This window comes from Pinus tabuliformis, chromosome 3_2 (genome assembly GCF_031772625.1).
Source record: "Pinus tabuliformis cultivar Carrire ecotype Pingquan chromosome 3_2, CPIR1, whole genome shotgun sequence".
Taxonomy (NCBI): Eukaryota; Viridiplantae; Streptophyta; class Pinopsida; order Pinales; family Pinaceae; genus Pinus; species Pinus tabuliformis.
The window spans coordinates 547609440-547634325 of record NC_142302.1 but is presented as its reverse complement, the minus strand read 5'-3'; the positions used below and the strand labels follow the sequence as shown (position 1 = coordinate 547634325).

Below are 24886 nucleotides of genomic sequence, written 5' to 3'. Positions count from 1 at the left end.
CCCTGGATCTAGTTTCAACCATCTGGTCTGCGAGATACATTCAGGGAAATAAAGACATCCAGTGTACATCATTGCTGCACAAATAATCATCCAACCTAAGGGATGATGGCTCTACCGGGATCATCAGTCTACACTCAAACAATTGTCTGTCCTATGTACATGAAAATGAATTTATAAAGCTGAGCATGGAATTCCTGACTCAGCCAGGATATGGAAAATATTATGAAGATAATGTGTTGTATTGTATCTTATTACAGGTCGCCTTCCAACTCGAAAAACTTCGGATCCTCATGATAAAGCATTTCACCCGACATCAAAAATTAATTAACGACCCATGCTTTAGGGGGCAACTATTATAGACATTTTTGGGCACTACAACCCCAATCCTAAATGTCCATAAACCAAGGGCTCCTAAGTCCCTAAAAGTTTTGTTCCAACCCCTAAAAGAATAAGGTCATCTGATCACATCATCTCCCAAAATTTCTCCATGAAAAACTACTTAGAACTGGTCAAAATTAGACCATCTCACCTGCTCCATGGACAAAGTGCACTGCATCCCACCTAAATACACATAGAGGGTGTGATGCATGTTGAAAATCCCTTCTATGGGGTGCGATGGGCGAGAATGGACAAATGGCAGAGGCAGTGTGTGAGGTGGAAAATCATGGAATCTTCCAGAAAATTCTCCTGTGACACTTGCCTCCCTGAATTCGCCCAGGGATGAGTAAGAGATCATCATTCTCCAAGTGGAATCAGGAACTATCAGAGAGAGGACACTAATCAAACCCCAGAAGCTGACTCACCCCCCTTTCAAACATCTATATATGGATCCCTAATATTAAATCAATGCAAAATATAAAGAAAAAAATAATATGGGTCATCTCTTCATTATCAATTTTTTATGTGCCACATAATCAGCACCTTAGTAGTTATGTCTTGAAGAACATGCTCCACACCTATCTTTGTGTTGAATTTATCCAACAAATTACACAAAATGGAGCATCCTCAAATTTTGTTATTAACAAATCAACACTTAAAAACTGAAGGTCAATAGCTAAGGTAAATGTAACTAATTATACAAACACTACCCCTAAAATACATTTATGTTGGAAAACTAAGTTTCAGATTTCAGATGTCACGAAATATATAATTTCTAGTGTCTTATAGCTGCAAAGACAAGTTAAGCTCCACATCTTTTATATTAAAAATGGTCTTGTTTCAATCAATTGTTGGTTGTAGATTGGTGTTATTCTCATGACAAAAAATCACTCCATATCAATCTCTTGGCTTTGCATGGCCTTCAAACCTCTTGGCTTCTGCATCAAAGTACATAATAAGGTATTTTCCTACAGGTTTAATTATGAGGTATAGTTCCTAGTGATCTAAGCTCATTATGACCAGATTTCTTGTAGTAATATTATCAACCAGCAAGAAAAATTTCATCTGGCATGTAGTTTACATATAAATTTTTCCATGATGCCCAAAATCCATTAGATTACCCTCTACTGAAAATAAAATATTACGCTTTTGTTGGAAAACAAATCATCTTAATCAATCTCCTAGCTCTCCATGGCCTTCAAAAGTCTTAGTGTCTGCATCAAAGTACACAATGAGATAAATATACTAGGCCATTGAAGCATATTCATACCAATCTTCTTGCCAGGCTGGAGAAAGGATTCAATCTCTGAAGGCATTTCGTAACTAGGAGCCATGCAATCCCCTACAACCCCAGTAGTGAAACCATAGTGAGGGGCCATTCTATCGGGCTCAGAAGATGGAAGAGAATGTATATCTAACATTTGATTAAAAGATAACACATTCCATGTAGAAGAAATTAAGTCTTTAGAGTCCCTAACAATACCCAAGTAGCAGAACTTAATACCCAAATGGGAAAAATATATTCTAAAAAATGTTGTTCCTAAATATGTGTCGTACATAAAGCATTTTCCGTGTGTATGGATATTGGCTGAAGGGGAATGATGTGTGGTGTAAAGAAAGTGTTTGCCTGATGTGGTCTGACAACACTTCCCATTGTTTCCTTAGTGTTAATATTATTGAATATTCCATCTCTGGTGGAATCAAGGAAGAACCTTATTTGGGCAGATTTCTGAACAAATAATAGTGGCATTTGATTAGTGTAGTAGCATGTTTTCTAATTTGTAGATAGGTAAATACTCATTCTCAAGTTTCTAACAAGTATTAAAGTACTTTAAGCAGTCAGTTCATGATCTTTTCCCTTTTTATCATGGGCAAAAATGGAACTTGTTCTTTTACCTCTAACGTGCCCCACAAACATTGTATGTAGGTATTCAACCACAATTTTCTATGTTGTCATATAGTTCTCCAAAATGTTACACTTATTTAAACCACGTGAGCTTTCCTTGGGTTACAACGTAGCAGGTTGAAGTTTTTTTTCTTTGCAAGCTTCAACACCAAATATCCCAAGGCTCCTAAACTACTTGCATCCTCTCTCCTTCAAACATCAAATACTTGAGCTTCATGGTGATGGGTGAACTTCAGCATACAAGTTGCTCTACTTCAATATCTCACCTCATCCAATCATAGTGGATAGAAAGAATATAACTTTGGTTTTGTTAGACCTACTTATTTCTAACCTCCTATTAACAAGTATTTAAATTACATTGTATAACTTATAAGAGTTATTTAGGATTGCAGTGGCATATTTGAGTTTATAAATATAGGAAATTTAAATCGTATTTGAACCTTCATCATATGGAGTCTGTATATGCATAGAAATATGTATATGGATTTGAAACCAAACAACCTGCAAGCATTAGCCACATAACTTGTTGGACTAGGGTGTCTTATCTTTTAACATTACCTTGGAATACATGATAAGTTAATGTACTGTGTTGCACTCCCCTTAGCTATTGGGTTGCATTTTTTCATTATCCATGTTTCTTGTGATAGATGGAACCGACTTGTTTGAGAAAAACATACAACCCCTAAACATCCAAAAACCTAACCCTAGAAGATGAAACACCAAACTATGGCCCCCGTTTGGGTAAATTGGTACATCAACTTCCCGGGGTCGTAACTTTGGCATATGATCTCCGTTTGATGCCATAATATCTCGTTAGAAATATCTATTCGAGAACTACAACTTTGGGAAGAGAAACATGGGTCTGTGCCCATGTTGCTCCCATTTTTCCCAAAAAACATCATTTAGGGCCTCAAAATGCTCTGGAAGTTCAGGACTCGAAAAATTGCTAAAAATAGTAAATTGTGCTACAATTAAGGAAACTGAAAATCTGAAAGAAACAATGGTGGGGGTCCAAGTGGACTTAGCAGGTGGCCACCAATATCCACCTAGATCATTCCTCCCCCCTTAGGAAGCAACGGTCCCCATTGCATTGAGTTCCTCCATGAGATGAGGAAACTTCTGTTGAACTTAGTTCCTGGTGAGCCACTTGCCCTTGTGAAGAAGTTGGCCTACTTTGGCAACTCGATACAACTGTATATTCTCTTGGTGAGTGTTCTTGATTTGTTTTTCCATGATCCGATCAGTTGCAGCTTGTTCCATGCAATATGGATTTAACTCTGTGGGTGTGAGCTGTTCTGCAATGTCAGATGTGTCTAGTAATGGTGGAAAGTATGGCCGAAGGCTATCCACATTGAACACTGGGTGTAGACCAAGGAATGGGGGAATGTTGAGCTCAAATGCATTGTCTCCGATAGCCTTGGTAATGGTGTAAGGACCATATTGGAATGGTCTCAGTTTCCGATAGGCTCTGGTAAGGTATTCCTTTTGCAAATGCAACCAGACTTTGTTGCTCACCTGGAACTTGTGTGGCACCCGATGTTGATCATGTCGTTGCTTGTACTTGGCATTTGATTTCTCAAGATTTTCATGGACCTACTGGTGAATATGTTGGATTTTCTCAATGAAGCTGGTTGCCTTATCTGTTTCGAACTAGACATGAGTTGAACCTACATGGGTAGCTGCAAATGGCATGGCCACATCAATGGGACATAGTGGCTAGAATCCCAAGCCCACCTAAAAAGGGTTGTGGCCAGCCAAGCTGTGCAGAGCTCAGTTGTAAATGTGCTCAACAAAGGGTAGACTCTCATCCCATGTGCGTGGATGCTTTGAGTTGTACATGTGTAGAATGTGTACAATCATCCTATTGACAACCTCTGTATGGCCATCGGTTTGAGGATGGAAGGTTGTGGACTTAGTGAGTTTGTGTCCAACATCGACTAGAGACTGGACCAAAATGTACCGAGGAACTTGCTATCCCAATCTAAGATGATACACTGTGGGATCCCAAAGTGTACCCACACTCGTTCAAAGAAGAGTTTATCAGTGGCTTCTGCTGTGATATTCTTCTTGCAGGCCGCCATAATGGCCATCTTCGAGAACCTGTCGATGACCACAAAAACACAGTCATTTCCATTCTTAGTGGAAGGAAGGCCTGACATTGTTACAATAAAAAATGTCACCATGACTATTTACAGTTAGTATGGCTCAATCAACAGTCATGCTACCCTCTTAGGCAAGTCTTATGCCTCTGCTATCCATCTCAAACTCAAAGAAGAGAGAAAGTCTTGTAAAAAATGTGTTTATCTCTGGGGACGCAGGTTCTCTCAAGCCTTACCTGCGGGGACGCTCACAATGTTCACAAAGGCTGCGTCCTTGGACGCTCTGTATGTTAAGGGACAGGTGCGTCCTTCTGTAAAAGGCAAAATGCGCAAGTTTCATCTTAAAAAAGTTACTTGTGGTTACTTCTAGAACTTTCTAGAGGTCGGTTTGATGAAATGGATGCGCCTCCAGTTGGTTCATGTATCCCTATTAAGGAGGAACTTATCCCGTCAATAAGGGAGCTATCCCACCCAAAGAGGGGGATTATCCCATTGATGGTGGACCTGAATAACCTCTTTACAGCACTATAAATAAAGGCATTGAGCCAGAGGGAGAAGAGGTTGAAGCTATACATTTTCTTTGGGTAAATGCTGCAGGTATTAGGACTCCCATTTAGAACCTTGTGAGGAGAGATTGTCTTTGCTTGATTCTACTTGGAAGTGGGTGAGCTTTGTCAAAGTAGAGGAAAACCCTTGATGGACCCTGGGAGGAACTTGCACAACACCAAGGCCAGGTTGTAAGAGTTTCTTTGTTTCGTTATTAATACAAACTGGTTCATTTTTCTCAATAGCTTGTGTTAATGAGTTATTTCATGTGTTCCTTGGTCTGCATGTTGAATATATGTTTTATTATATGAGATGCAAGTGCTTGGTAATTGTTTGATTGTTTGTGGTTGCAGGAATTGATGTGAAGGAGGAGCTCATCCGGATCGGCAAGGACGGACTACAACAACAGCGTTTTGGAATAAGGTAAGCCTAAACACTTGTAGTTTTCATGTTTTAAAAGATGTATTTAGAGAAAGATCGCTCCATTTTGTCTTGTTTGTCGCTAGAGAGTTCAGACTCCTAGGGAGGTCAGTTGTGTCCGCACAAACGACTTTTTCCGCCACGACAAATTGGCGACTCCGTTGGGGAAGCCATTAATGTGAAAGTCTTTTCCTTTGTGTGAACTTTGCTCTGAGAAAATCATTTTTATTTTCTGGTTTTTGACTGTGAGAATTAGTATTTGGGTGGCTTAGCTTTAGATTTAGTTAGATTTGGTTTTTCTTAACTTTTCCAGAAGGACGCACCCTCTGAGTATTGCACAGTGCGTCTTTGGACGCGCTGTTGCCGTTTGCACAGAGCGGGCCCGCGCCTGTTCTAACGGGTTGCCTGCGTCTTCCTGTAAAAATTTAGGAAAACTCCATTTTTGCTTTAATTGCTTTTAGATTTTGTTTTTTCTTAGTGTTTTCTGCCCAGATCCTTTAGTACCCTGTCAAAAATTTTCACCTGAACTTGTTTTGTGAGCTTTGAGTGTTTTAGTGGATTTCAACGAAGTTTAGGCCTAGGGTTTGATTTTTGAATAGGTCCTGTAGTGACTTTGACGGTAGAAAGTTGTCCAGCCTTAGATCTCTCTGGTTTGTCAGCCTTCTTAGAAGTCGGGCCTGTCGTAAAGTCTCCTTGTGTGAGCAGCTTGCCATTTAAGTTGTCTTTTGGGTCAAATTTCGAATTACTTGTTTATAAAGTGTTGATCTCCATTTTACAAAAGAACAAAAAGATTAGAGTTTTGTTTTGACTAGTTTTTGGTTCTGCAATAAGCTAGTCCTTGATTTGATTGTGATCAAGTAAAACACCTTGGAATAATCATTGTTGGCTTTGCCTCATTAGGTTTAATTAAGATAATTTCCTTTTGATTTGTTTTTTTTGAGTGAATTTTCATAGATTTCATAGTTTGCAATTGATTTTTATTAAAATAGATTTATGTTTTTCGTTAAATAAGAAAAATACAAAAACATCTCCTTTTAAAAGTTTTGTTTCAAGTAGCATTTAAAGTTTTTGGAAGAAAAAGAGTTTTTTCGTGCAAGTAAAGAGCGGTCATGTTTTTATGCTTGGAAAAGACAAACGAATTGTTTCTTTGATTGTCTTTAATTAAGAAGTTGCTTTTATAAAAATTGCATTCTCTCAACTTTTTAGTTAAGCAATTCATCGAAAAAGTAAAGTAGTGGGTAAATCATCCTAGGTGCATTTTGTAGTGGTTTCGAGTCGAGTCAACACACCACTGGTTTCACTTCCATCACCTTTTGACTTAAGAAACAACCTTAAAAGTAACGCTTAAATTAAAATCAATCTAGTAATTTTTATTTTTCTAGGGCTCTGAAACACCAACATAGCTTAGGCTAGGGTCTTGGAGTAGGTGAGTACTTAACTCTCCAAGACTACAAAACCAAACAGATAGTTTATCTTGAGTAGAATAAATCCAATTGTTTCAATTGCACTCTGGGAAAGCTCCTCTTAAAGGATAAGCACGAGCTCGTGTCCGAACCAGTGAGGGGATCATTCCCCCCTCGTTGGGAACGATGCCAGACAGTACGTATTACAAACGGTAAACCTCGGATTAACCATTGTCGAGGAGCCAGGGGTCACTTATCGGTAAACCTTGGATTACTGTCAAGGAGCCGGTAAGGGGATTGAGCTTGTTACTCTACCCTTGCGTGCTGTCGGAGTTTAGACTGTTCCCCCAGGTGTAATTGTTGTGATTGGTAACTTTAGTGACCATAATCTTTAGGGTTCTACTGAGGTGACGGTGGAGGGAAGGTCCCACTGTACCTGGAGCAGACGTCGGTTATACTCACTTGGATTTTCCGGGGGGTTCACTTCACTTCGAGACGGTTAAAGTGGAGGAACTTGTGCCGGTCTATTCATTAAGCAGGTTGCCGGGGTAACTGTTCCACCCGCCATTTCTGTACTGAATCCTGCGAGGTTGGGCCTAATCACCAACTAGCGCTTTTGGTCCGGAAGACTACTGTTTGTGTTTGGTTTGACGCTCTAGATTCTTTAGGCGTGTGCTTCAAATTTGTTTGCTTCTTTAGAAGACTTTAGGTGGTTTGATTTGAAATTTTTACTTTGTTTTCGTGTGTTGTAGTTAAAAATCTTTAATTGTGGCGGAATTACCGAGACAGTCCCGTCGACTTCGGGGCAAGTCTCCTGAGATTGTTACCGGAATAGATTTGTTAAGAAAACTCCGTAAATCGCGGGGTGAATCTCCTGAAGACATTCCAGGTCAGTACGAAGGGTTAAAGGTCCTTGTAACTCCTCCTAGTGACAGTAGAGTAGGTTCACCTAAAGAAGGAGAATCTTCCTTGGTAGTCCATCCAGATTACCAAAGTTTAGAGACAGGTTATAATCCCGAAGCTGTTTCAGTTTCTGAACTTATTGGTAATTTTTCGTCTGCTAGTGATACAGGCGAAGAACCTGAAATATCTGAACCTGTTACTCCAACTTCTAGTGTTCCAGATTCACCGAGAATAGAAAGAATTATCACCGAAAATCTTCCTACTGGTTTGATTGCTATAGAAGAACTTGCTCCAGAGGAGGATATAGGTGTCTCTAACCTTGAAGGTCAACTTACTATTGATCTAAGGGAGCATGAATCCATCTTTTACAGTCCTCCTAGAAGTACTACTTGGTACCTTTCGTTAACCAATTATTTAGACAACTCAGGGGTAGGTTTTTCTCCACCTCGTACTCCTTTTCCACCTGGAGGTATTTATACTCCTGTAAATATGTCTGGTCAGTCGTCCGTGTTTACTCAAAGTCCTGAATCTTTCTTACACGGCGGTCCTTCTGTCCCCACTGGGTATCAATCTCTTTCTGGTACCTTTGCGGGAGCATCTCCTCAACCCGTTGATCGTGGGTTATTAATTGGAAACAGTGGTAATGTACCATTGGGTGTAGGAGACATTTACATGATGTCAGGTTCAGTTCCCGTTTCTCAACCTCAAGGTGGCCAATTACCGCCTGGGGGGCAACCGCAGTTAACGCCTGGGGGGCAACCTCAAGGTACACAAATCGTGTCTGGGGGGCAACCTCAAAGTCAGTATGTACCTATGGTGCAATACGCACCTCAAGGTCAACCCCAGCCTCAATATGTACCCCAGGGTCAACCTCAGTATCCATATCAACCTCAAGGATGGCAACCTCAAGGGTATCAACCCCAAGGTTATCAACCTCAAGGGTACCAACCTCAAGGTCAAGGTCAACCCCAGTATCAGTATTTACCTCAAGGTTATCAACCTCAAAGTCAATACTCGAGTCAAGGTTACCAACCGCCTCAAGGTCAGTCATATGTTCCAAGTATGGGAACTGCACCTTACAATTATCAATCCTACCCTCAATCTGGTTATGGATCTCAGTATCCTCAACCTGTTACGGGTCAATACCCTGGAATGTTAGTGTGGGATCCATCACAGGGTCAACAGGTGTTGCAGCCAAGTGTACAGATGGTTCCTCAAGCTGGACAACCCGTAGTTTCTGGTCCAACCCAGCAACCGCAACCTGTCCAGCCAAATGTTCAAACTTCTGTAACTTCGGTAGTTACTCAGCCGTCAATTGCACCTAGTACTCCATCTCAAACGGCTGCTGCAACTACCGCTACATCTACCATACTTACTTCTGGAGTATCGACGGCTCCAGTTTCTACTGTCCCTGTTACCACACCTCAGACATCTTTACCGTTGTCTGGATCTACGATTCAAACCACGGTCCAGATGCCTGTAGGTCAGCCTGGTATAAGTACGGTTGTCACTACTCAACCTCAATTTGTTCAACCTCCGTACCAGGGACAGTACCAACATGGGCAAGCTGTCCAACAACCGGTTTACCAGTATCAACCGTATCCTGGGTACACTTATCAACAACCTCAACAACCCCAGTACGGTCCGGTTAATCCTGGTTTTCCAGGAGGATATAATATCCCAAATGCGACTCCTGTTCCTAGTTATCCTGGATATCCTCCTCCTAGGGCTGGTATTGTGACCCAGAGTTTTAGAGATCCTAACCGACAGTTACCGTTTATCGCAACTTTGGATTTACCAGACTTGACGCGCCTAACGAACGATCCAATTCAATATCTTCAGTTCTGGCCGCCAATGCCAAATAAGTTGCCCAGTGATATACCCAAGTTCGAAGGTAAGTCTGGAGAGGATCCGTCCAATCACGTGATGACTTACCACCTCTGGTGTGCTTCAAATTCTATCTTGGATGATTCGATCCACTTACGTCTTTTCCAGCATACACTCATTGGTCTCGCGGCCAAGTGGTACATTGAGTTACCACGGGCCTCTTTTTACAACTTTAGCCGGTTAGCTACCTCGTTCTTAACTCACTTTCAGTTACCGGTCAGATACGATAACGGCACGGAGTTATTAACTTCACTAAAACAATCAACGTCCACGTATATTTCTGATCACATTCATGAGTGGAGACGTCGAAGAAGGCTAGTGAAAGTTTTTATCCCGGACCAAATCTTAGCTGAATGGTTTGTCAAATCATTATTACCGAAGATTACTGAAGATGTAGCTAAGGCCGGAGTAGTTACTGAGGAGCAAGTCATTGCTCAGGCACAATACCTTGACTTAGTTTACACTCAGTCGGGTACATTACACGAGAAGATTCCGGATCTTCCAAAGTCGAATCAAATCGCTGCTGCTCCTTCGGGATCTCATGCCGCTGATGGTATGATTGGTATCGTGAATACAAAGAACAAGAAGAAGTCTTCCAAGGCTTCGACTACTCCAATTATCACTTTGCCTGATTCTCCGACAGGAGAGTCTTCTCCTGAACTTACCGCCGATATTCACGCTGTAGAGTCATCTACGGCCAAATCAAAAAACGGTGGAAAGAAGAAAGGAAAGAAGAAGGCTAAAGCAGACAAGGCTCCGAAGGAGAAAACAGAAAAGTCGGAAACCAATGACGAAAAGCGCAAACCTCGATATCCTTGTCTTATTTGTGAAGAGGATCATTTTACGAGAGATTGCCCTCATCGGGCCAAGGTTGTGAAAATAGTCAAAGGTTCTCCCACTCCTGCTGTGTTAAAAAATCCATTTCCAGAGCAGGAGAATAAGATGATAGGTTCTTCTTCGAATGCCAGTGAATAACCCATTTTGATGATGTCTCATGTGAGGATTGCGACTCGATCGCAAGATTATGTTAGTAAGGCTCCTGTTGATGGTAAGGAAGCAGAATCTTCTCACTCTAACCCATCAACCTCAGCTCCTGGTTCCGATCCGACTTTCATTCAACCGAAGTCGACCAAATGAATGTGGTCAGTGAAGAGTCACTTTTCACTTCACCCTTAGAACGGATAGCGTTTCCCGAAGTCGTGTCATCTGACGAACAACTTCGCGAAATCCTAAGTGTAGATGATCTACCATGGGAGGATCTCCATCACAGATCTTCGTTTTTACCTAAGGATGATGCATTTGAAAATGATTTTTCATCTATCTTTACCGCTGAATATGTCAAAGACGCTCAGGATCCAACGAAACATTCTGATTCAGAGTTGAATTTAGGGAATATTTCTCGTACTATTCCCATTGATATTTCAGTGAAGCCCGGAATCGAGGAAAACATTCATATAGGTGCCGCTTGTACAGAAGATGAAATCCAAACTTACAAGGCCCTATTCCAAGAATTCCGCGATGTGTTTGCCTGGTCTTACGAGGAAATGCCGGGAATCGATCCTGCCATTGTTCTTCATGAAATAAAGACCTACCCGGATGCTAAACCCGTCCGGCAACGGTTGCATCAGATTCACCCTCGAAAAGCGGCTGCGATTAAAGCAGAAGTCGAGAAGCTGTTGAAAGCAGGTTTCATATATCCGATCCCGTTAACGGATTGGGTATCGAATATTGTTCCGGTTAACAAGAAACAAGGAACAACAAGAATCTGTATCGACTATAGGGATATAAATCGAGCTTGTCCAAAAGACAACTATCCTACGCCTTATATCGATCAAATTATTGATGATTGTGCCGGAAGTGAACTGTTTTCCTTTATGGATGGCTTTTCAGGCTATAATCAAATCAATATTCTACCTGCCGACCAACCAAAAACAGCATTCATTTGTCCATGGGGGACATTTGCTTATTGCAAGTTACCTTTTGGGCTTAAGAATGCCGGGGCCACTTTTCAACGGGCGATGTCTTATGCATTTCATGACATCAAGCACATTGTGCAACCGTATCTCGATGATTTGCCTGCTCATTCTTTAAATCGAGCCGATCACCTTGTCCACCTACGAGCAATCTTTATGAGGTGTAGGCATTATCGAATTCGGTTGAATCCCCACAAGTGTGTTTTCTGTATAGAAACAGGTCGATTGCTGGGATTTGTTGTTTCAAAAGCCGGCATTCGCGTCGATCCCTCGAAATTCGAGGCTATCTTCAACTTGCCTCCTCCTTCGAGTTTGCGCCAACTCCAAAGTTTGCAAGGGAAAGCGAACTTTTTACGCCGATTCATCCCAAACTACGCCGAGGTCACTAAAGGTTTTACACGGTTGTTGAAACAGAACGCACAATTCTTTTGGGACGAGATTGCCCAACAATCTTTTGATGCACTTAAACACGCGTTGACCCATGCACCGTTATTGCATCCTCCCAACTACAACCAGGACTACTTCTTATACCTCGCAGCTTCGCATTCCACCATTGGAATGGTGTTAGTTCAAGAAGATGAATTCGGAGCGGAGCATGTGATATATTATCTTAGTAGGACCTTGAATCCCACTGAGCTAAAATATTCGCATGTGGAGAAATTGGCCCTGGCAGCCGTTCAAGCTGTCCAGCGTTTTCATCACTACATTCTTCTCCGTAAAACTACAGTTATTTCGGATTGCAACCCTATGATTTATATTTTGACAAAACAACTGCTAGGGGGCAAGTACTCTAAATGGATTGTTATCCTGCAAGAGTTCGACTTGGAGTTCGAGAAGTCCAAGTCTAAGAAATCCTTAGTTTTCGCGGAATTGATGTGTGATTTCCCGAGTGCTGACACAGAGACTGTGGCAGAAGAGTCCATTGCGGACGAATATTTGTTTCTTATCAGTACTGTAGATCCGTGGTACGGGGATATAGTCATCTATCTCCAAACCCAAACCTTTTGGCCTGAAGCTTCCAAAGCGGAACGTCGAAAAATTCGGTTTCAATCCCATCCATACAAAATTATTGGAGATACACTTTATCGCCGGGGGGCAGACTTAGTTTTTCGACGTTGTTTAACTCACGAAGAGGCTGAGAGGGTTTTGAATGATTGTCACTCTGGAGCATGTGGCGGTCATATGTCTGGGTATGCCACAGCTCAGAAGGTGTTGCGCGCTGGTTACTTCTGGCCATCTATGTTTAAGGATTGTATCATTGCAGTCAGGAAGTGCCACAACTGTCAAGTTTTTGATCGCAAGATGCGCGCTCCACCTGCTCCTCTCCACCCTATAATTGCCGTTGGTCCATTCGCCAAATGGGGTATCGACTTTATTACTTGTAACCCTCACTCGGCCGGGGGGCATGCGTATATCATCCTTGCGGTTGATTATTTTACTAAGTGGGCCGAGGCGATGCCTACATTCGACGCAAGCGGCAAAACAGCTGCAGTTTTCGTATTCAATCATATCATAACTAGGTTTGGTGTCCCACAAGCAATCATTACTGACCATGGGAGCCATTTTCGAAACATCATGATGACTGAGCTTACAAGCCAACTTGGTTTGCGCCACGATAGCTCTACTCCTTATTATCCGCAAGCCAACGGTTTGGTTGAGTCTATCAACAAAGTTCTGGTTATCATGATCCGACGAACCATTGGTGTTCATCGGTCGAATTGGCACAACATGTTATTTTCAGCGCTATGGGCATACCGAACTTCAGTGAAAAATTCAACAGGGTTCACTCCTTTCCAGCTAGTTTATGGCTTGGAAGCTGTGTTACCCATTGAATGCGAAATCCCATCACTTCAAATGGCTGTCGAATTACTTCCAGCTACTTCCGAAGAGGAGAAACGTTTATTGTACTTAGCTAAATTGGATGAGACTCGACGTGACGCTACATTGGCAATCGAGACTCACGCGAAACGAATGAAAGCTCAGTATGATAGAAATGTAACCCCTCGAAGTTTTTCGGAGGGAGACCTAGTGCTATTATATGATCAAGCTAACGATAAGCTAGGTGCTGGAAAATTTGTTCCTATGTGGCATGGACCCTACATTGTAAAGCGAAAGCTAGCAAAAGGGGCTTATGAGCTGGTTGATTTTGATGGGGACTCTTTGGGTAAACCCAGAAATGGACTTTACCTAAAGAGGTATTATGCTTAAATGGTGGGTATGGAGAAATCTTTAGATAGGTTAGATTTTCTTTCTAGCTAGCGTGTTTGTTAGTTTAGTCAGTGTGCTTAGCTTAGAGAGTGTGTTTTTCGTCGTTATTCTGGCTTATCTTGGTTTTACTCTTGATATTGCAGATGTCGACGCCTCTCCAAACATACATTGGATTTGCTGATGGTGCTTGTCGTAGTACACGGAATATCTCTTCCGCAGCTTGGGTTATCTATTCGCCCTCTGACGAGTTAGTTTCTATGCATGGGGTAAGCCTCGGTCAAACAACGAACAACATTGCAGAATACAGTGCAGTGGTTGAATTATTATCCGAATCTGTTTCATTTGGAATTCGACGTTTGATAGTGAGGTTAGATTCTGAACTTGTTGTATTACAGCTTAATAGAGTTTATGCCATTAGAAATCCTGTGTTATTAAGGTTGTTTTTTAGAGTGCGTCTCTTGGAACGTGAATTTGATTACATTGAATATCAGCATATTCCAAGGTCTTTAAATACATTAGCAGATGCAATTGCTTCTCGAATGTTGGACAGACATTTACAATAATCATGCAAGTAAATTTAAAAACATTTCATCACATATGTTAAACAAGATAAGCTGGTAATAGTGATATATATATAGATAGGAGTGTGTCAAAAAATATATACATCGTCTTCGATCATAGGTTGAAAACACCTTATGATCGGCAAAATGATAGTACAAAAAGTCAAAATGTCACATGTGACTACAAAAGTGACTAGTCAATCACTGGTGGTGCTCTCTGTATGACACCACTGCGCGGGCTACCTTACGCAAAAATCTCCTAAACGGTCCAGGGACCGCGACTACGAAGCGCTGAAGCCTGGTAGGAATGTCGTCCATAGTAGTCTCAGGTATATCTGCCGTGAGACGCTCTAGATCATGCTCCAACTCAGCTAGTACTTCTGCAGCCGCGTCCTGTGGGGCCGGTACCGGTGCAGCTGGATGTAGTCTATCAAAAGGCCGGAGGTTGGCTGGACGCTGTGGACCAACATCTGCATTTTGAAAATTTTACTGTTAATTTTGAGACGATATATATGAAAAATAAAAAAATACATAATTAGAAAACTTGTGAAAAATAAAGTACCTCTGTCATCCCATTGTTCTCCCGGTGGAAGAACCATGTCCGGATCACCTCTAAAATCCACTCCGGCATACGGAAAGTCCTGTATCGAAAAAACCTGGTCCTCTAACCAGTGAAAGTAACTATCTGAGAATCGAACCACCGCTGTGCCCTCGTCAGGATGCTGGGCCATCACCGCAACCCATCGTATCAGCTTTGGCTCCCGAGGACCCAAGATATCAACAGTGAGTTGCTGAGGGATCAGCATTGGAACTCTCTCCAAGGCAAAGCTCACGACTAGAGGCCCATATCCAAAAGTCTTTAGTCGTCCGTTCTTTGCCTTGGTCAGTTGGCTCTTCATATGAGCCGACACAGCTTCACACCAGTTGAAAATGGTGCCTTGGTAACAGTCAATTGCCATCCGCATTTGGGATCCGGAAGCAATGTGTAAAGCGGCCGCGCCGCAAATTCTGGTAACCGTGAACGCTATGACTTTGAGTTCACGCAGAGTGATGTGTTTTATCTCTATGCCTTTCGAATGGTGAGCCCCAGGTGTGCACCACTCGTCGCGGAGACTATCAAGGGATTGGCCACCCGGCCTAGTTCCCGCAAGACTGAGTTGCTCGCCTCTGTTCGGCAAGCCAGTGAGAAAGTATACATCCGAGGGCTCTATCTCGAGCTGGTGCCCTCCTATGTAAAAGCATTGCTCTTGAACGTTCCATCTCTCAACCAGCCATTCTAAGAATCTTACCTGAGCCCTCATGCCCGGTATGGCCCAGTATTTGTATAACCCGCATGCTTTTAGGGCATCCAGGGAAGGTTGGTGTTCTATTGCAGCTTCATCAACCTCTTCGTGCTCTCTTTCTCTCCAATCCAACATGGTGAGTGTCCTACACACCAAGAAATGATGATTAGAATTAATTTGGGGAATTTTGAATGGTTATTTGTGAGGATTGGGGTTTCAAATTCCGCGTTCCACGGAAGACGCACCCCGCGTTTGGAACACAGGGCGTCGGGACGCAGCTGGTCTGAAGGTGGGCTGCGTCCCCCGACCATTTTCCTGTATAGGAAAAAGTCGGGGGACGCAGATCACCCGAAGAGCACCTGCGTCCACCGAGGAGCGCATTTTGAAACCTAAACCCTCCCAAAAAACAAAACTAAAACCTAAAAAACAATTTTAATCAGATAGAAATGAAGAGTAGGATGTTGTAAAATACCTGGAAGAGACGGCGTTCAATTCTGACGGTCGGATTTTCCGCAGCGACCACGGGAAGTTTCTTGCCCAAAAGCCCTTTGTTCAACCTCAACAGTAAAATGGTAAAAATGACATGGTAAAAAGTCTTTTTATAGGTTTTTTGAATGAATTAGTTCATTTTTTACCATGAAAAGATGTTTTTCGATGTATTTTTGCCTATTTTAAACAGGTATGAGTAATGTGTTGCTTTTGTGCAGGACAAAGGGATTTCGAGGGAAATTGTCATTTTTCACAAACAAAAATATCAGAGTCATCTTTTAAGCCCTTTTCTGACTCCTAAAACATGAAAAGATCGCCGAGCATTTCTTTTACACTCGTTAAAACGGAATTAAAAGACGGTCCCCTTTTAGCTCTTTTCTGACCGCAAAATCAGGAAAAGATTGCCGGGTTTTTGTCGTTTCAAACTCGATAAGGAAATAAAACGACGTGTCCTTGATCGCTTTTTACTTTTCAGGTCAACGACACTATTATGAAAGTACTCCTTGGTCGCAAGATCAAGCGGTTCCCCCAGGTATTATTTTATACTTTTTCGGGCTTGAGGGACACAAATGTACGAAAAAGTTCAACGTGGAGTCTCCTTTAGTTTTTTCAGACTCTCTAAAATTGAAAAACGCCGAGTTTCTCCTATACTGGGCTCGTTAAACTTTTACAGTAGAGGACCTGTTCAATTACAAACAGGAACGAACCACTCCTTCCTAGGGTTCGAATTTAAACTAGGTTGGGCTCGTCCGAAGGATGAGCTTATAATCAAGCATATGTTATCCTCCTCAAGCTTGTTAAAAATAAAGAGGTACTTGCCAGAAATGGTGGGGGAAAAGAGAGAAGAATGAACCTGTTTGTTACCTTTTGTCTCAAAAGAAACTTTATTACCACTCTTGAACACGACACTTTTTCATTCATCTGGGTTGGGAAATCTTTTACCTCACAGTTGATCAAACCACTTTGAAAGTCTTTAACCGGGTTCCGGGGATTAACTTTGAGTTATTCGTCACCAAGCCATCTGTCGTGTCGTTATGTGTTCAAGAGGTCTGCAAGCAAAACTTTCATCTGCAAAATACTTGTCATCCATTTGACCATCCCTGATTCAGTCCTTACAGCAACATTTCTTCAACTTGAACAATGATTTCGTGTTGCGGGCTTGCCTGCAACGGGTCGCTTTCTATCGACATCGACACATTATCTAGAAATATGACTTAGGAATCGACAGTACCTTGAAGTCTGCATGCATCAATGGCAGGTTTCTCGCCTTTGACGTCAGTTTACATCATTGACTTTCGATCAAAGGATTCCGTGAAGTGTTCGACATCAAAACATCTATTCACATTTCACGGGTTGTGCTTGGTACTTTGAGAACCATTGACATTACTGGTGGTCTCTCTCACGCTTGTTAACAGTTTACATCATCGACTGGTAATCAAGTGGTTTCTAACATGTTCGACATCAAATCATTTAATCACATGGCTAGAATCGTACCAATTCGGGAAGTAGAAGTGAAGACCCTGGATCTAGTTTCTACCATCCAGGCTGCGAGGAGTTTTGTATTCATTATCTATGTAGACTAATCATAAACAGATGGCTGCGTCCATACTGTGTCTACAAAAGTCTATAAAAATGATGTACTGCAAGATCATTCCTGTATCAGAGTAGTTAGTCCATTAGTTAAAGTTTTGAATCTGAGTATGGGAATGCCTACCTCAGTGATGATATAATATTATACATGTATTTTGTGTTGAAAATTGCAGGTTCCAACCAGGTCATCCACAAGACAATCCTTGAAATGATAAAGCGCTTCACCCTTCCTAGAATTACAAAACCCTAATCTATTCCAGGCTTCGCACTTTAGGGGGCAATCTGTTACACTAAAAAATGTCACCATGACTATTTACAGTTAGTATGGCTCAATCAACAGTCATGCTACCCTCTTAGGCAAGTCTTATGCCTCTGCTATCCATCTCAAACTCAAAGAAGAGAGAAAGTCTTGTAAAAAATGTGTTTATCTCTGGGGACGCAGGTTCTCTCAAGCCTTACCTGCGGGGACACTCACAATGTTCACAAAGGCTGCGTCCTTGGACGCTCTGTATGTTAAGGGACAGGTACGTCCTTCTGTAAAAGGCAAAATGCGCAAGTTTCATCTTAAAAGAGTTACTTGTGGTTACTTCTAGAACTTTCTAGAGGTCGGTTTGATGAAATGGATGCGCCTCCAGTTGGTTCATGTATCCCTATTAAGGAGGAACTTATCCCATCAATAAGGGAGCTATCCCACCCAAAGAGGGGGATTATCCCATTGATGGTGGACCTGAATAACCTCTTTACAGCACTATAAACAAAGGCATTGAGCCAGAGGGAGAAGAGGTTGAAGCTATACATTTTCTTTGGGTAAATGCTGCAGGAATTAGGACTCCCATTTAGAACCTTGTGAGGAGAGATTGTCTTTGCTTGATTCTACTTGGAAGTGGGTGAGCTTTGTCAAAGTAGAGGAAAACCCTTGATGGACCCTGGGAGGAACTTGCACAACACCAAGGCCAGGTTGTAAGAGTTTCTTTGTTTCGTTATTAATACAAACTGGTTCATTTTTCTCAATAGCTTGTGTTAATGAGTTATTTCATGTGTTCCTTGGTCTGCATGTTGAATATATGTTTTATTATATGAGATGCAAGTGCTTGGTAATTGTTTGATTGTTTGTGGTTGCAGGAATTGATGTGAAGGAGGAGCTCATCCGGATCGGCAAGGACGGACTACAACAACAGCGTTTTGGAATAAGGTAAGCCTAAACACTTGTAGTTTTCATGTTTTAAAAGATGTATTTAGAGAAAGATCGCTCCATTTTGTCTTGTTTGTCGCTAGAGAGTTCAGACTCCTAGGGAGGTCAGTTGTGTCCGCACAAACGACTTTTTCCGCCACGACAGACATGTAATCCATGGAGATGGATTCCCAAGGTCGACTAGGGGTAGCAGTGGGGTATAGAGGCCTTGCTTCTTGATGGTCGGTTTGGCAATGGCGCAGGCAATGCATGATCTGATGTACTTCCCGACATCCTGCCGAAGATTCGGCCAATAGAAATACTTCTACAGTACTACCACTATTTTCTCAACCCCGAAATGCCCAACAGCCTGACTATAGTGTGCTTCCAAAATCATCTTGGCGTGCTCGCTTGAAGGAAAACAAAGGTGGCCCAGGTGGCATAACAGAGCATCCTAGAGGTGAAAATCTGGAACATGCTGACCCTCCAAGAGTGTCTGGTATGTGTGGCTGAATTCTGGGTTGCTTTTGTAGAGAAGTGGCCAATTATAAATCTTGCGCCCACAAGAGTTGAGCACGGTAGTTAATGCCATAATTAGTGGTCGACTAAGGAAATCTGCAACATTATTGGTGTTTCCCTTCTTATACTTGATATTCAAATGGAACTGTTGCAGGTATATGGACCACTTCTGATGGCGATCATTCTGAAATTTCCCTTGGGTCTGTATGAACTACAGGGGTCGGTGGTCTATGTGGATGACCGTTTCCTTCCCCAAAATGTAATGCTTCCATTGTTAGCAGGCCTGCACAATGGAATACATCTCTTTTTCATAAGTGGGATACTTCCGTACTATGTCTGAAAGTGTCTCACTGTGAAATGCTAGTAGATGCTCATGTTGAGTAAGGACTGCCCCAATAGCATAGTCAGAGGCATCTATCTCGACCTCAAATGGTTGTTGAAAATATGGTAATGCGAGCACTAGTGTCATGCAGAGGCAATATTTCAACTCTATGAATGCCTTCTATTGAGATTCAAACCAAAATAGTTTTTCTTTCACTCCTCCCTTGGTGACTTGACTCAAGGGCCAAGTGATATGAGAAAATCCCAACACGAACCTGTGGTAGAAGTTGGCAAGACCTAGAAAGCTGCAGAGCTATGTCAGAGTGGTTGGAGATGGCCAATCCCGAATGACTTGGATTTGGCTGGATCCACATGCACCCCCTGTTCATCAATAATTTATCCTAGATACTGAACCTGCGTCATGCCAAAAGTGCATTTCTCTAAATTTGCACATAACTTGTGTTGCCGCAGTGTTTGGAGAACCTGTCGGATGTGGTGGAGGTGCTCTTCCCAAATCTGGCTGAAGATCAAGATGTCATCCAAGTATACCACTACAAATGAGTTGGTGAATGGCTGCAAGATGTCATCCATTAGCCTCATGAAGGTTGCAAGAGAATTCGTCAATCCAAAAGGCATAACCAACCATTCAAAAAGGCCCTCCTTCTATACTGTCATGGTGGCAATAATGGATTCGGGCTCCGCATCGATAATTTGCTTCCCTTTGTCATTCCCCTTGTCGAGTTCTAACTCAAAGTTAGAACATGCATCTGATTCTAAAACCTTTAGCTTGGCCAGCAGTGACTGCTTGGCCCGACACTCAATTGTGTTGTGAGTGGAGCTCTTATGGAACTCACACCACCTTCCCGTGTCCTTTTTTGGCTTCACGGTGTTGTTCTTTGCTTGCAGCTTTGGTGGGTTGTCTTGGGTCGTCCCGCCTTGGCTTTGTCCTTTGTTCTGCAGTTTGGGGGCACATTTACCTTGCTTCAAATTCGCAGATCCAAAGTCTCGCTTCTTCTGTTTAAACTTTTGCTTGACCTTGACAGCATATCGATATGTTGTGCCGAGCGAGGGGATGTTCAGGAATTCTATTTCTTCCTGGATGTACTTGTGCAGGCAACTGCAATATTTGAGTACCAAATGCTGCCCCAAATCCTTGATTCCCAACTTTATGTGAAGGGTATGGAAAATATTGGTAAACTCGGCACGTCTTGGTTCCTTCCCTACCACAGCTTGGTCCACTTTATGTATTGATCCTCATAGCTTCTGACAGGGTAGTACTGCTTCTTGATGGAATCCCAAATGAATCCCAAGTGGGTGTGGCTGAAAATAATGAGCCTGTACTTTCATCCTTCAGCTCGCAGTAGGTTTCCCACCAGTCCTTGACGTGGGGGATTGCTTTGAGAAGAGCGAAAGTAATATTTTCTCGACTGGAAAAATCATGAACATAAAAATAGCCCTCTAGCATATTTAACCATTTATCAACAGCATCTGCGTCTATTTGACCCTCAAATATGGGGATTTCAAAATTAATTTGTATCTTAAATGGTGTGGCGTTTCTAAAGTAACTACTGGAAGCCAATGCATCACCCTTGGGTAGCCACTAAAGGATCTGGGCAAAGTTTTCCATCATCGCGTTCCTTTGTCGCTCGAGGGCTTCTTCAAGCAAGATTTTGATAGGATCTCCTGCCCCCTCATCTTTCTTTTCATCTGCCATGGGAGGCCGTCAAGATTTGTGAGGATGGTCTTGCAAAGGTTCGACCAGTTCAAGCCCTAACTCCTTATATCCCGACCTTGTTGGGGACATGCAAAGAAAAACAGAGAAAAGGTAGACTGCTCTGATACCACAGATCCAAATTTAAATAGGAACACAACAAATTCATAGATAACCATAAACACAGAGATGCAGCGGAAATAATACTTCATTTCATTAATGTAAAATACTGAAATATGCTTACAAACAACAATGGAAATAAACTAGCTAGGGCTATGGTAGCTTATCTCTAAGAAGAGATGTGGTGGCTACATGCCTCTGAAGTATGTTACAATGAGGCTCAAAGGCCTATTTATTGTTGAGAAACAATGGAAAACCCTAAACATCCAAAAACCTAACCCTAGAAGATGAAACGCCAAACTATGGGCCCCGTTTGGGTAAATTGGTACATCAACTTGTCAGGGTTGTAACTTTGGCATATGATCTCCGTTTGACGCATATAATATCTCGTTAGAAAGCTCTACCCAAGAACTAGATCTTTGGGAAGAGAAACATGGACCCATGTTGCTCCCAGTTTTCCCAAAAAACGTCGTTTAGGGCCACAAAACGGCTCAAGAAGTTCAGGACCCGAAAAACTGCTAAAAATAGTAAATTGTGCTACAATTAAGGAAACTAAAAATCTAAAAGAAACAATGGTGGGGGTCCAAGTGGACTTGGAAGGTGGCCACCAGTATCCACTTGGATCACATATAGTTCTCCAAAATGTTAAGCTTATTGAAATTCTGTGATTTCCACATGTTCCAACGTAGTATGTTGAAGATTTTTGTCATTGCAGGCCTCAACAACAAATCTCCCTAGGCTCCTAGACTACTTGCATCCTCTCTCCTTCAAACATCAAATACTTGAGCTTCATGGTGATTGGTAAACTTCAACGTACAAGTTTCTCTACTCCAACCTCTCCCCTCATCCAATCTTAATGGAAAAGAAAATCATACAACCCTAGGGACATCCCCTTGAGACTGGAAAGCACTAGTTGAAATAGAGAGATATCTAGTGAGGGTTTACTTGTCTAGAGTTGGTCCACAGCTTTGTTGGCACAGATTAACACGTATAGATGCAAAAGAAAATAGAAAAGTCATCACAAAATGTGATTCAAAAATTCATGTTTATTGTTTAAGAAATAAGATAGAAGGGAAACAAACTATCCAACTTGTAAATTGATACAATATCAAAAGAAATATACTAGTGAATAAGCCAACGATGATACCGAAGGAGGGAGAAGGAGGATATATTCTACTATGAGCAAGTTCAATCTACTAGTGCACCTATTAATGGTTCAATATGTATTTGATTGACCACAATGACTCATATTGGACAAGATTCATTGATTACAGGTGAGCTTCCTCTCGCTCATCTAATGAGCCATCTAATGCCCAAGAACCATCTAATGCCTTCGAGCATGGACTAGTCCTAAAAGGTAAACCACCCACCATGAGTCATTACTATTTTTCCTTTTTTGGCCAATCCAACATCCATTTCAATTATAAATTCACATTTGAAAATGAGAGATTGAAAATCAAGATTGTCTTTTTATTAGAACAGTCAAGAGTAGGCCCACTAACCTTCTAAATCTGGGTTATAACCAAATAAAAGGAACTCAACATTCAAAAACTACAGAATGGCATGTACAATTAACACTAAGAAATGACTTTACATCTCAAATAAATATAAAATCTGGTTCCATAATGAAGTTCAAAACATGATTGTTGGTGTTGTTGTTGTTGCTGCTATAAATGACCCTCTACAGATGAAGAAAGCACTTGCATACCTAACTATACCTAATCCAACTGAAATTTTAGGGAAAATGAATGGTTTATTTTTATCAATGAACCCAAATCAGGGTTACCAAGCATCATGGTTATGGTCATGGTCGTGGTCATGGGATTCTTCATCGTCATCACTGAAGACATAAGAGGTGGATGATGAGGAGAGGTATCGTAGAGAGGTGAATGTGGAAGAAATGGTGTTAAGGTTAGAGATGGCATAGTCCAAGTCACAGTTGTCATCCAAATGTAGGGAGTCCTCAATGCGACACTGGAGAGAACCAAACATGAGGTTGGGTTCATGCATCATCAAATGAAGAAAATTGGTTTAGGTTCCACCACTGTCATCGTCAGTTATGAAAGTATCCACCTTACCATCACTATCACAGGTGAGGTATGACATAATGGCACACACAATGTGTCGCTCATTGAGCCTGTGGATAAGCATCATTAGAAACAACTTCCCATTTCCCAGAAGTCAAGAATTGACTTGAATATTAACATATTTATGTGACGCATGGTAGGCCCTTCTGTGATAGGAGAAGATACGAGATCACACATCACGTCTACAGTGGCCAATGGTTCAAGCCTTGGGTGCCCTTGTTTGAACAAATCTAGGCACCTTGCTTTCATCTATTATGTGTGGATTTGGTTGTTGTGGAATCCCCCATGGTAGTATAAGCCATGACCGTGTTAAACTCACCCATTAATTACTTAGGAAAATTGTCCATCAGAGGCTTCAGATCCATTCCATCCACAACTGCAGATACAGGTTCTTTTTTTTCATGCACAAACACAACATCAAACACCAAAAGAGAATGTTGTGAAACCAGAGATCTCCCACATTCAGTACATGTAATGAGATGGTTTACCCTTTTCTGGTTATAGGCCACAAGGACTTCATTGACAACATCCGCTGCATATTCTTCCAGACTTTAAGCAACAAACATACCATATCAAGAAGACTTTGTACGTTCATAATCAATACCAAGCCCTCCTCCAATGTAAATGATCTTCATATTGGTTCCTAGCTTAACCATCTCAAAGTATATATACATTGCTTCGCTCACACCATCATTAAGAACTTCAACACATGGGATCTAAGATGCAAATGGAAATGAAGAAGCTCGAGACAATCCAACATCCCCAATTTATGCAATTTCGAAATGATGCCGACAATTTCCAAACTCATGAGCACAAATATTCCCTTCTCACCAGATGTGGTGCCGAAATGGCCACCATGTTTGGTCCTCAACTTGGCTCGAACTCCAATAATAGGCCTCACAGTTAACTTGCATCTCACACTAAGCACCAAATCCAATTATTCTTCTTTCTCCAACACAATAATGCAATTAAAATTCAAGGGTATGGTAGTAAGCACCAACGAAATATATTATTCATATTTGTATCCATTACAAACAAGAAAAGCCTTAGGGCTTGCTTTACACATGGAAGCCATGGCTAGCAAAAACTCTGATTTCGACCCAACTTCAAGCCCAAATTCATAGGGCTTCCCAAACTCCACAATGTTCTCCACAACATATCGATATTGATTGCATTTAATAGTATATAAGCCTTGAAAATAAGACTCATATGACTATATCCACATTTCATAATCAAAGGTTGATTAAATAGATTCCAGCTTATGCTTCAACACATCAAGAAACCTAATAATAAGTGGCATCGAAATTCCAAA

General features: G+C 41.7%; 1 pseudogene; it reads right to left on the bottom strand.

Annotated features, from left to right (window-relative positions):
- Positions 1 to 23518: 23518 nt before the first annotated feature.
- On the bottom strand, positions 23519 to 24886 carry LOC149181673 (arginine decarboxylase-like; annotated as a pseudogene).